Source organism: Brassica napus, chromosome C4 (genome assembly GCF_020379485.1).
Source record: "Brassica napus cultivar Da-Ae chromosome C4, Da-Ae, whole genome shotgun sequence".
NCBI lineage: Eukaryota > Viridiplantae > Streptophyta > Magnoliopsida > Brassicales > Brassicaceae > Brassica > Brassica napus.
The window spans coordinates 15,095,499-15,109,663 of NC_063447.1; the positions used below are offsets into that span (position 1 = coordinate 15,095,499).

At 44.7% G+C, this 14,165-nt stretch overlaps 1 non-coding gene and 1 pseudogene across 1 annotated transcript; both read right to left on the bottom strand.

The window, feature by feature from the left end:
- Positions 1–14,165, bottom strand: part of LOC106448135 — a 31,784-nt pseudogene that overhangs the window by 13,242 nt on the left and 4,377 nt on the right.
- Positions 1,635–1,741, bottom strand: LOC125586616. Its single transcript, XR_007323154.1, has one exon. It is a non-coding gene; the product is annotated as a small nucleolar RNA R71 (small nucleolar RNA).

Below are 14,165 nucleotides of genomic sequence, written 5' to 3' on the forward strand. Positions count from 1 at the left end.
TGCTCGAACTTATGATTTCTCAGGGGCCTTTTGGTCATTTCATGATGCACGTTTTTATTTTCTAAACCTATGTTTTAATACTCTGTAAGCCACCAGGAGGCAGATCATCTTTGTTCTTAAGAAAAACCCCCAAAAACTTTTGGAAAGTCATCTCTTGAATCAATTGATCAGTTTTGTTATTGAAATTCTGTGTTCTTATATCTATTTTTTTTGTGTTTCTCTACATGATTAATCTGAAATCCAACATGGGTTTAAGAGGAATCATGGAGATTAGTGAGTAATCCCCCTTTGAATTCATGGGTTAGGGAGATTAAGGGTGATTAGGTTAGAGCTAGGATGTTTTAGTGTAGATCATTCATATTTCCTTGCTAGCAGAGTGAACCTAATGCATCTTCTGAGTTGGCCACTCAGTTGTTGATCCTTAGGCATTTCTCACCCGAAAGGTGTTCGAGGAAATGCCCGAGACAACTCTTCCTAGCTTTTAGCATACTTTGCCAAAGACATTTGTTGTTAGAGGTGCTAAGATAGCCATTGGACTTGCTAGTTATGATTACTTTCATATTATTCAACCAAAGACATTTGATGCTTGGATTGTGTTAGTAAATGAACATTCATCTAGACATAGAGTTTGTTTAGGATTGTGTCTAAGCTTAAGGTTGATAGTTTGATTGATCGTTTGCCATCCTTAGTTCGAAACTTGATCACCCGAGGTCTAATCCCTATATCCATGAGTTCTCTTTTCCCATAGTTAAGAAAGTATCATTTAGTTATTCCTTTTAGTTAGTTATAGTTTAAAAACCCTTTTAAAAACCATTGGTTGCACTTAGATTAAGTGATTACTTGCATTCTCGGTGCTTTCATATCTCTCAGAACTGGTTCGACAATCATTTATACTACAACATTTGTCTTAGGAGCCTTGAAAACTCCTAACATCAAATTGGCGCCGTTGCCAAATTCTGAGTAGATTTAAACATTGAGATTTAGTCAATTGCTTGAGACTAAGTCATTTTTATTTTCTTTTGTTACTGACTCTTTTTCACCTCCTCTTATTCTACAGGTGTATGAACTTGCGGAGCAACGGTCCATCAAACCTAGTTCCACGAGCTGCAGACATCAGAGCTTTAGAGAGAGAGTGTGCTAGAAAGAAAAGAGAAGAAGAGCAACAGGCTCAACTGCAAAGACTGAACACTGATATGGGAGACGTTCATCAGCATGATGCAGGCGTCAATGGCGCTAATAACAATGCTCCAGCTAACCAACAGCGAGCAGCTCGACCCATTGGCACTTACGATCGCCCCAACATTCATGGTCATAGATTGGGAATCCGAGCACCCGCTGTGGCAGCCAACAACTTTGAGATCAAATCAGGACTCCTCAACGTGATCGAGAACAACAAGTATCATGGCTTGGCTCTAGAGGATCCATTTGATCACTTGGACAGGTTCGACAGCTACTGTGGGTTGTCAAAAACCAATGGTGTGTCCGAAGATGCCTTAAAGCTCAAGCTATTCCCTTTCTCTTTGGGGGATAAGGCACGTCAGTGGGAGAAGTCTCTACCCAGCGACTCTATCACCACTTGGGATGATTGCAAGAGAGCATTCTTGGAGAAGTTCTTCTCTACTTCAAGAACTGCTAAGCTGAGAAATGAGATTTCCAGCTTTCAACAGAAGGGCTTGGAAGGATTCAGTGAAGCCTGGGAGAGATTCAAGGGCTACCAAGCTCAATGCCCACACCATGGTTTCTCTAAGGAGAGTTTGCTGAGCACATTCTACCGTGGTGCTCTTCCTAAGTACAGGGCCAGACTGGATACAGCTAGCAATGGGTTCTTCTTGGGGAGAACTGAGGAGGATGCAGAGGAGCTGGTTGACAACATGGTTAAAAGTGATGCAGTCTACAGTGGAGACCACGACAGAGGTAGTAGAACAGATGATAAGCAGACGAGGAAGGAGTTGAAGGCTCTACAAGATAAGATAGACATCCTCATTGCTGACAAAGCTACCCAAGAGCAGCTGCACTTTGTTGGCAACCCAAGCCAAGAGACACCAGTTGTTGTCCATGAAGTTGAGGGTTTGGAAGGTCAGGAAGAGCTGTGTTTCATCAACAACAATGGTAGCTGGTACAAGAAAGAGCCCAACTTTCAGTACAACAACTACCAACAGAAATCCTATTCCAACAACCAACAGAGTGGTTATCAGCCTCGGAATAATCAGCAAGGCAGCTATCAACCTCAGCAAAACCCTCCTCCTGGTTTCAACAACAAGGGCAACCATTCTTCCCAACAGCAATCTAATCCCTCTACCTCAACTCCTCAGGTCAACACCACTGAAGCTCTACTGAAACAAATCCTGGAGTCTCAAACAAGAAGTGAGAAGCATGTTGGCTATGAGTTGAAGAACCTTCACTCAAAGATTGATGGGAGCTACAATGAGCTCAACAACAAGTTCAGAGCTTTGGAGAACCAGTTTGCTGCCATGAACACTCAACAAAATCGCCAACAAGGTTCTCTACCTGGAAAATCTGAGCAAAACCCAAAGGAAACCATGAAAGCTATCACTCTCAGGAGTGGTAAGGAGTTACCTCAGAGAACTCTCACCAAGGATGCTGAGAAACAAAGTGAGGGGGTTGCCATCAACATAGATGATGAAGTGGTGATTGTTGATGAGAAGATCAATGACGAGATCTTAGAGAAGATAGTGGAAGCCAAAGGAAAAGGAAAGGTTGGAGAAGAGAAGAAAACAGTTAAGGATGGTGAAGTTGTCACTCCTGCCAGTGAAAGTTCTTTTGTTCCTCCTGCCTATGAGCCCAAGCTCCCATTCCCAGGTCGATTCAAGAGGCAGCTGCTAGAGAAGTACCAAGCTCTATTTGAAAAGCAAATGAGTGAAGTCCAGATCACAATGCCCATTATTGATGCTTTCATGCTGATTCCTCAATACAGCAAGTTCCTGAAAGATGTTGTAGCTGCAAAGAAGAAAGAGATGGAGGGCATGGTGATTCTCACTCATGAGTGCAGTGCTATCATTCAGAGGCTTGTCATTCCAAAGAAGCTAGAAGATCCAGGATGCTTCACATTACCTTGTGCTCTTGGACCTATGGTATTTGATAGATGTCTCTGCGATTTGGGAGCTAGTGTCAGCTTGATGCCCCTATCTGTTGCTAAGAAGCTCGGCTTCACTCAGTACAAGAAGTGTAGACTTTCTCTGGTATTGGCTGATCGTTCAGTGAAGTACCCTGTGGGTATCTTAGAGGACCTCCCAGTGATGGTTGGAAATTATGAGATCCCTACAGACTTTGTGGTGCTTGAAATGGGTGAAGAAGCTCAAGACCCTTTAATCCTTGGAAGGCCTTTCTTAGCAACAGCAGGAGCTATTGTTAATGTGAAAGAAGGCAAGATTGATCTCCATCTGGGTAAAGGGCACATTCTCCATTTTGACATCAAGGAGGTAATGAGGAGGCCAACAGTTCAAGGGCAAGTGTTCTACATTGAAGAGATGGACGCCCTTGCTGATGAACTCCTTGAAGAGTTGTCACTAGAGGACCCTCTACAGCATGCTTTGACTGTAGAGAGAGAGGCTGTGGTGATTGAGAACCTGGAGAGTACTGCCTACGGGATGATGCTGGATTCACACCAGGGGTTTGTCAGTAAGGATCAGTACGAGGAGCTTCCACAGATGGTTCACCAAGAAGTCTCAGCCACTCAGCAAGATGACACCCAGCAGAATGACTGGAGTGAGCTTAAGGCACCTAAAGTGGAGCTTAAACCTCTACCCCATGGTGTAAGGTATGCATTCCTTGGTCCTAATGAAACTTATCCTGTCATTGTGAGTAGTGAACTTACTGAAACTGAGCTATCTGAACTTTTGAAAACGCTTAAAAGATTTAGAAAGGCAATAGGTTACTCACTGGATGACATCAAGGGAATATCACCCTCTTTGTGCATGCATAGGATACATCTTGAGGATGAATCAATGACTTCTATCGAGCATCAAAGAAGGTTAAACCCTAACCTGAAGGATGTTGTAAAGAAAGAGATTCTTAAACTCTTAGATGCTGGTGTTATTTACCCTATCTCAGATTCTAAATGGGTATCACCTGTGCATGTTGTACCAAAGAAAGGTGGTATCACTGTGATTAAAAATGACAAGGATGAATTGATACCAACAAGAACCATCACAGGTCATAGAATGTGCATTGATTACCGAAAACTAAACTCCGCATCTAGAAAGGATCATTTCCCATTACCATTTATTGATCAGATGCTTGAGAGACTTGCAAATCACCCATTCTACTGCTTTCTTGATGGGTACTCAGGATTTTTCCAAATCCCCATACACCCCAATGATCAAGAGAAAACGACATTCACATGTCCCTATGGTACCTTTGCATATCGAAGGATGCCATTTGGTCTATGTAATGCTCCAGCCACCTTTCAAAGGTGTATGATGTCAATTTTCTCTGATCTGATTGAGGATGTTGTGGAGGTATTTATGGATGATTTCTCTGTCTACGGATCTTCGTTTTCTGCTTGTTTGTCAAACTTGTGCAGGGTCCTACAGAGATGTGAAGACACCAACCTTGTGCTGAATTGGGAGAAGTGTCACTTCATGGTCAAGGAAGGGATTGTGCTGGGACACAAGATTTCAGAGAAGGGGATTGAAGTGGATAAAGCCAAGATCGATGTTATGGTTGGTTTGCCCCCACCAAAGACAGTGAAAGACATCCGGAGTTTTCTTGGTCATGCTGGGTTCTACAGGAGGTTCATCAAGGACTTCTCCATGATCACTAGACCTTTGACCAGGCTGCTGTGCAAGGAAGCCACCTTCAGTTTTGATGTGGAATGTCTACAAGCTTTCAAGAAGCTGAAAGGTGAACTCATTAGTGCTCCAATTGTCCAGCCACCTGATTGGGATCTCCCTTTTGAGATCATGTGTGACGCTAGTGACTATGCTGTGGGAGCTGTTTTGGGGCAGAAGAAAGATGGCAAAACCCATGTGATCTACTATGCCAGCCAAACCCTCAATGATGCTCAGATACGGTATGCCACAACAGAGAAGGAGATGCTGGCAATTGTTTTTGCCTTTGAGAAGTTCAGGAGCTACTTGGTTGGGTCTAAAGTCATTGTCTACACAGATCATGCTGCCTTGAGACACCTTTTGGCCAAGAAGGATGCAAAACCCAGGCTTTTGAGGTGGATCCTTTTGCTTCAAGAGTTTGATATGGAGATTAAAGACAAGCCCGGAGTTGAGAATGGTGTAGCTGATCATTTGTCCAGGTTGAGGGTAGAGTCTGGTATTCCTATTGACGAAGGACTTCCTGAGGAGCAGATCATGGCTATTGAAGCAGTGATAGCAGTTTGTGAGACTGGTAGGAAGCTGGAAGAAGTCAAGGCAACAGAAGAGAAGGAACCTTGGTATGCTGATTTGGTGAACTACCTAGCCACAGGAAGAGAACCTTTGAATCTTGTGGGCTATGCCAAGAAGAAGTTCTACAAGGATGTGAAGAGATACTACTGGGATGAACCCTATCTCTACATTCTCTGCAAGGATCAGCTTTATAGAAGAGTGGTTGCAAATGAGGAGATTGATGGGATCCTTACACAGTGTCATGGATCATCTTATGGAGGCCACTTTGCCACCTTCAAGACAGTTGCGAAAGTATTACAAGCTGGATTCTGGTGGCCACATATGTTCAAGGATACACAAGACTTTGTCTCAAAGTGTGATTCTTGCCAAAGAAGAGGAAACATCACAAAGAGGAATGAGATGCCTCAGAATCCAATCCTTGAAGTTGAAGTGTTTGATGTGTGGGGTATTGACTTCATGGGACCATTTCCATCATCTTTTGGAAACAAATACATCCTTGTGGCTGTCGATTATGTCTCCAAATGGGTGGAAGCTATTGCAAGCCCCACCAATGATGCTAGAGTTGTAACCAAGATGTTCAAGAGCAACATCTTTCCAAGGTTTGGAGTCCCAAGAGTTGTGATCAGTGACGGAGGTTCCCACTTCATTAACAAACTGCTTGAGGGACTTCTCAAGAAGAATGGTGTGAAGCACAAGGTGGCAACCCCTTATCACCCCCAAACAAGTGGCCAAGTTGAGATTTCTAACAGGGAGATCAAGTCTATCTTGGAGAAGATTGTGGGGATCACAAGGAAGGATTGGTCCAATAAGCTCGATGATGCACTTTGGGCTTATAGGACAGCGTACAAGACACCACTGGGCACCACACCTTTCAACCTAGTGTATGGGAAAGCTTGCCATCTGCCAGTGGAGCTTGAGTACAAGGCACTATGGGCAATAAAGTTGCTGAACTTTGACATCAAGAGTGCCAAGGAGAAAAGGATTTTTCAGCTACATGAGCTTGATGAGATAAGAATGGATGCTTTTGAGAACTCAAGGATCTACAAGGAGAAGACTAAAGCTTTCCATGACAAGAATATCCTGAAGAGAGAGTTTAAAGAAGGAGATCAAGTTCTTCTCTACAACTCTAGGCTGAAGCTATTTCCAGGAAAGCTTAAGTCAAGGTGGTCAGGTCCTTTCAAAGTCAAAGAGGTTAGGCCATATGGAGCAATAGTTTTGTGGAGTACTGATGGAAGAGACTTCACAGTCAATGGGCAAAGGGTTAAGCTCTACATGGCTACTGCATCAGAGGAAGATGGGGTTTCAACTCCACCGTCTGACCCTACCCCGGCCTAATCCAAAAAGAGGCAAAGTCAAGCTAGAGACTTAAAACAAGCTCACTTGGGAGGAAGTCCCATGCGTATCCTTGTATATATTGCATTGGTATTTTCATTTTTATCTTATTGAAAAAAAAAAGAGAGAGAAGTCGTGTGCAGGTGCTTGATCGATGCAGGTTCGAGCAAAAATCGTGCGTGGGAGCGAGGTCTCACAGCGACACTTCGAAGTCGCTCCAGCTGGGAGCGACGTTACGGGAGCGACACCTTGAGGTCGCTCGGCTTAAAGACGTTTTTTGCTCCAAAAACGCTCTCGGAGCGACCTCTCAGAGCGAGCACATGAAGTCGATCCAACTGGGAGCGACGTTACGGGAGCGACACCTCGAGGTCCCTCGCGTTTTCGTCGTCACGGAGCTCAAAAACTGGCCCGGAGCGACGTCCTAGAGCGACACCTCGAAGTCGCTCCAGCTCCAGAGCGAGGTTTCCAGAGCGACACTCCAGAGTCGCTCGCGTTTTCGTCGAATCACGACGCGAGAGAAGGACTCGGGAGCGACCTCTCGCAGAGACACCCTCACGTCGCTCCCGAACCGGTCCAGGTAAGTTTTCTGACTCTAAACCCCGGTTTACTTCAAGTAAACTGACCCTAACCACCCTAGACCGAACCGGACGACCCTAAACCTACCCCCAGCCCCCGCGAATCCATCTCTATCACTCTCCCCTCCTCTCACAAACTCTCAAACTCTCTCAAACTCACCCACACCAAAAATCCCAAAACTTTCTCAATTCTCACCCAAATCGACTAGTTCTTGTTTCTAAATCCAAGCTTTCGCCCCTGTAGCCTATTCCTCACCACCCATTCACCATTTCTTTTCATCCAAAGCAAGGTATTGAGTTTTAAAATTCAAATTCGTAGGTCCATGAACCCTAGGATTTAAAAATCGAAATTTGGTCATTTTCTTGCTAGATTGTGGTGAAATAGACTAGGGAAAGCTTATCTATCAAGTTGGGTTGTCGAATAAACGGTGAAATTGAGTTTAATTTGCACTTTGGCAAAGTTAGGGTTCATGGATTTGGGGGTTTTCGAATTTGACCTTAATTGGGTGTGTCTGTGAGTGAACTAGATGCGTTAAGGTGTTACAAGAGTGAAATCGTTGCATTGTGTTGAACTTGAGTTTAAATTGATAATTCATTTGTTAAGTTCACTTTTGCAAATTTTCACTTGCAAAGTCTTGCCCTTCTTTACTTCCATCTACTTATCCCTTTTCAAGTTTTTAATTTTTCAGGTGAAAATGGTTAAGAAGACAAAGGGAAAGTTGGAAGCTGAGAGGCAAGAAGCTGAAAGACAAGAGTTTGCACTAAGAGGAAAAGCTTTGCCCTGCGAGCCAACTGGCTCAGGGACGCAGAAGACTGTTCGACAGCAGACTTTGGCTGCAAGGAAATCGAAAGAACAGGAGAAGAGGGCAGGGAAAAGTGTAGCAGTTCCCATCCATGAGGAAAGTGAAACTGAGAGTGCTGATGAGCAGGCACCTACGAAGAAAGCCAAGATGTCCAAAGGCAAAGGGGTTGCGGTTGATCGAGATAGGGCGAAAACTCCATCTGTGGAGGAGCTGTATGATCACTTGAAGAATGAGGTCACTTGGACTCCAACCAGGTTCGCCGACCTTGATCTGCTGAAGGAGTTGGGTCTTGAATCTGACATTGAAGAGATGCTAGGACATTTGAAGATGCCAAAACTCCTCACCATGGCATATCCTTTCTACAAGGATGTCACTTGTCAGTTCTTATCTTCTCTTGCGGTCACTTACCACGACACCGCGCATGTGAGGCAAGGATGGGGCAAAATCAGTTTCAAGGTCAATGGACGAGAATACAACATGAACTTCAAGGACATTGGGAGAGTCATGGGGTTCCAAGACCTAGAAGACCACTCCCTACCCAAGTGTGAGAACCTTCCCACGGAGCTTTGGAAGTTGATCACTGGAAACAAACACACTACCGGGGCTGACAAGAATTCACACATCCGACACCCGTCCGTACGTTACCTCCACAGGATGCTAGTCCATGCATTCTACCCACGGAAGCAAGCTGGTACGGTTACTGAGGAAGACATGCGACTGCTCTGTCCGGCTATCCGTCCCTACGCCCAACCTGGAGTTTTACCCCTTCCCAGCACCGACATCTATGCTACCTTCGGGATGGTCAGTTTCTTTGTGGGTCGTCTCCAGCACTACAGAGACTGGGCGTGGTACACCACTGATTCGCGCCCAAAGATGGGGATAGGTGGAATGATCACACCACTGCTCCAATTTCTGAATGTTCCCTTGGGAAAGGACGCAGTGGGACCGAAGTTCATTGATGGCACCTACTTGAGGATTGCTACCTATTTTAGTGGGATGTATGGGAAGGACTACGTCTACCACTACTATTTGCAGGGCAAGCCAGTCGAAGTGGTTCTTCCAAACCGGAACCTGACGAGTTTAGAGATACCTGGAGCTATTAGCTTCAACATACCCCAGGAGTACTTTCTTGGAGAACACGGGCCTCTCGATCCAGTTAATGCTGCTCCATCAAGGAGAAGAAGTGTTCCTACGCGACATGACTCGCCTGTTGCAGACCCTTCTGAGCATATCTATGGACCTCCGCGCTACTACTTCAAGCCACATGACGGAGTTCTTCCCCCTGGAGCTCTTCGTGATGCTCATGACCACATTAGTCGCCTTCAGAGGTGGAACAAGGCTCAGGACAGAACGATAGAAAAGCTGAAGGATAAGTGCAAGGCGCTAAGCAAGACAGTAAAGAAGCAGGCAAAGACCTCAGCCAAATTCATGAAGAAAGTAGCTGATGTCTTAACCAGGGGAGGAATAGCTGGATGTAGCTCAGCAGACTTCGCTTTCGCGAACACCTCAAACCCCCAGCCTCCACCTCCGCCTGATGCTCTTGGCTTCCCCCTCACTGCTGCGCAGCTTCAGCGTAAGAGGAGGAACCCACCCACTCAACCTTCCACTTCCGGTAACAAGTCCCCATCCCTCGCTTCTTCTGATAGTGAGGTCGAGATTGACGAGGTTGAGAGCCAACCATGGTATGGAGGCTCCGGTTCAGCATCCGGTGGTTACTACACCACCTTCCCACCTGACGACGACGATGCTGGGGCATCAGCCCCCACCTACTATCCATAGGAGGTACTTCTTTCTCTCCCTTGTATATACCATTTCCTTTTTGCATATTAGTTTTCATTTCGGTATCTCTCTCTTTACTTGACAACACAGAGACTGTGTAACTCAAGTTTGGGGGAGGTACCAAGCATTTGATCATGTTTGCTTTGATGTTGTTTCATGAGTCATGCATTGCATACCTATTTGCATAAAAAAAAAAAAAAAAATTCATTTAGTTTGCATCATTTTGCATTTCTAGGAGAGTCTAGGGCATATAGGTTGCATTCACTTGCACTGGGAGCAATGATTTTAAATGCCTTATAAAGAACACTACGTTTCACCTGAAAAGCTATGCACCTCTCGAAAAGACTTGTATGTTTCGTGCCTTGAAAACTCTTCTTGAAACTTGTTGATTGCTGAAACCTACTCTTTGAAGCCAACTACAACCCTATTTGAACTAAACGAACTTAATGCTTCTTGCTTAGGGTCCCTTGTGTACTGAGTCATGGCTATACACACTTGAGTTGTCACATCTTTTATGCCAATCTTTTTTGACAAACTCTAGTGGTAGACCACTCCCAAAAACCTTTCCCTCCTTTTAAGCTTTCATTGTTTGATGAGTGAGGCCTTCTTAGGAAAGTCTTACATGTGCATAATGTTGAGAGTATCGGGAACGACAATGCTTGATCTTCATTCTTGCTAGATTAGGCACATCATTGTCTAGCCATAGATGGGGGTGAGTGTTGTAAAGTTTGATTTGGGAGTTTGAGAAAATGGAAGGAAAAGAGTGAACTCTTGTGCTTAATTGGCTAGTCTTTATGGGATAAGTAGAGAAACTTCTAGCTCAGTTTACGAAAAGTCTTGGCCCCCGAAAAAAAAAAAAAAAAAAAAAAAAAAAAAAAAAAGAAACTGTTTAGAGCTAAGTTTTGTTTTGAAGTTGAGAAAAATCCTTATGAGATTTCAAAGAAAAGAGTTTTGTGTGCAGGGTGTTCTTGAGATCTTTTGGTGAGAGATGTGAGTTGGGCTTGACATTTGGGAAAAATTGTGTAATTGTATGTTTGGGAAAAGGGTAGAACAATGGAGATTGAGCATTGTATGCATGAGTTGGTCCCTTTCTTAGATATATTATGTGCAATGTCAAGGCTACTTGTTTCGAGAGTAAACCACCGTAAAGATTTTATGTTTCGAACCTTTTGAATCACTTGAATAAAAGCCTTCCCTTACCCAAATGACTTGGACCGACTGACCATTTGCAAGAATTCACTAGATGTTTTGTGCTTAATGAATGTGAGAGTTGGTTGATTTGAATGTGTGGATGCTTGATGATGAGTGTAGGGACAAAAAGAGTTGAGATAGGCCTAGAGAAGCTAGAGTGTGCTAATCGTGTTTGCTAGTTGTGTTTCTTTTGGCTATGAGCTCCCACCTTCAAACCTCTCCCCCTATGAGTTCTAGAAAGTTAACTTGTGGACAAGTAAAGAACAAGTTTGGGGGAGTTGATATCTTGCATATTTCTAATGTTTTATCCATTCACCCATGTGCATTTTGATCATATAGATTAGGATTTAGCCATGTTTAGGTTGCATTTTGCATACATGAGTCCTTATCAGGTATTGGAGTACCGCATGGAGTTCTTGGAGACATTTGGGTGCAATTGGAGTCCAAAAGAAGTGTTAAAAGTGATCATTGGGCGAGCACCTTACCGGAGCGACCAGCCCGGAGCGACACCGTCAAGTCGCTCTGATCTCCCTATCAGAGCGACCTTACCAGAGCGACAGGGAAGAGTCGCTCGCGTTTTGATCACCCGGAGATGCGAGAACGAATCCGGAGCGACTTCTCGCAGCGAGACAGCGAGGTCGCTCCCGAAGCATGGAGCGACTACTCGGAGCGACGAGCGGAGGTCGCTCGCGTTTTCATCACTCGGAAACGCGAGAACGAATCTGGAGCGACCTCTCGCAGCGACACAGCGAGGTCGCTCCCGAAGCATGGAGCGACTACTCGGAGCGACGAGCGGAGGTCGCTCGCGTTTTCATCACTCGAAAATGCGAGAACGAGTCCGGAGCGACCTCTCGCAGTGACACAGCGAGGTCGCTAGAGGTCGCTCCCGAAGCATGGAGCGACTACCGCGTCTTATTTCTGCTCGAACTTATGATTTCTCAGGGGTCTTTTGGTCATTTCATGATGCACGTTTTTATTTTCTAAACCTATGTTTTAATAATCTGTAAGCCACCAGGAGGCAGATCATCTTTGTTCTTAAGAAAAACCACCAAAAACTTTTGGAAAGTCATCTCTTGAATCAATTGATCAGTTTTGTTATTGAAATTCTGTGTTCTTATATCTATTTTTTTTTGTGTTTCTCTACATGATTAATCTGAAATCCAACATGGGTTTAAGAGGAATCATGGAGATTAGTGAGTAATCCCCCTTTGAATTCATGGGTTAGGGAGATTAAGGGTGATTAGGTTAGAGCTAGGATGTTTTAGTGTAGATCATTCATATTTCCTTGCTAGCAGAGTGAACCTAATGCATCTTCTGAGTTGGCCACTCAGTTGTTGATCCTTAGGCATTTCTCACCCGAAAGGTGTTCGAGGAAATGCCCGAGACAACTCTTCCTAGCTTTTAGCATACTTTGCCAAAGACATTTGTTGTTAGAGGTGCTAAGATAGCCATTGGACTTGCTAGTTATGATTACTTTCATATTATTCAACCAAAGACATTTGATGCTTGGATTGTGTTAGTAAATGAACATTCATCTAGACATAGAGTTTGTTTAGGATTGTGTCTAAGCTTAAGGTTGATAGTTTGATTGATCGTTTGCCATCCTTAGTTCGAAACTTGATCACCCGAGGTCTAATCCCTATATCCATGAGTTCTCTTTTCCCATAGTTAAGAAAGTATCATTTAGTTATTCCTTTTAGTTAGTTATAGTTTAAAAACCCTTTTAAAAACCATTGGTTGCACTTAGATTAAGTGATTACTTGCATTCTCGGTGCTTTCATATCTCCCAGAACTGGTTCAACAATCATTTATACTACAACATTTGTCTTAGGAGCCTTGAAAACTCCTAACATCATCGTTGCGGGCATCGTAGTCGCCGCTAAACTGACTGGCGACTAACTGCGAGTCACAGTAGGCGCTTAAACGTTTGGCCTTGACAGCTTTTGCTAAGCGGAGTCCAGCGATCAAAGATTCGTATTCAGCTTCGTTGTTCGAGGCTGGAAAGCCGAAGCAAAAAGACTGCCTGATCAGTTCGCCGGTCGGGGATTGCAGTTGAACTCCAGCACCTGCGCCCCTGTTAGTCGAAGATCCGTCGACATGCAGTGTCCAGTTTGGGTTTGGGAGAGTGAGATCTTGCTCTAACTCCGGGGCCAATTCGATTAGGAAGTCTGGGAGGACCTGAGATTTCTCTGCAGTTCTGTTTTTGTAAGTGATATCAAGCTCACCGAGTTCGATAGCCCACTTCGTTAGTCTTCCGCACCTGTTTGTATTTTGAAGTATCGTTCGGAGGGGCTGGTCGGTTAATACTTCAACCGAATGTGACTGAAAGTAGGGGCGAAGCTTTCTCGCCGCTTCAACGACTGCCAGTGCCATCTTCTCCAGAGTTGGGTATCGCGTCTCTGGTCCGGTCATGCGCCTACTCGTGTAGAAGATTGGCTTTTGCTCACCGCGATCCTCTTTTATTAGAACGCTACTGGCTGCCGCTTGTGATACTGCGACGTAAAGAGATAGAACGTCGCCAACGTCTGGCTTGGCGAGAATGGGTGCTGTTGTCAGATAATGATTGAGTTGGATAAATGCCTCCTCGCATTTCTCGTCCCAGAAAAACCTTTTGTTACCTCGGAGGAGGTCGTAGAATGGCAAGCATTTGTCGTTGGATCTGGAGATAAACCGGTTGAGTGCAGCTATCCTACCCGTAAGCCGTTGCACTTCTCTACTGTTTTTTGGGCTCGGAAGGTTCAGGACCGCGGAGATCTGCTTTGGGTTGGCTTCGATTCCCCGCTGCGTGACTATGTATCCAAGGAACTCGCCTGAGGAAACCCCAAACCTGCACTTTGCTGGGTTTAGTTTCATGCCGTATTTGTTGAGAGTTTCGAAGCAATCTTTCAAGTGACAGAGGTGATCAGCAGCGTGTAGCGACTTGACAAGCATATCGTCGATGTATACTTCCATGGTGACGCCCAGCTTGTCTGCGAACATTTTGTTCACAAGCCATTGGTAGGTTGCTCCCGCGTTCTTCAAACCGAATGGCATGACCTTATAGCAGTATGTTCCTCTATCCGTGATAAATGCCATTTTTTCGCGATCGTCGGGGTGCATCATGATTTGGTTGTACCCAGAGAAAG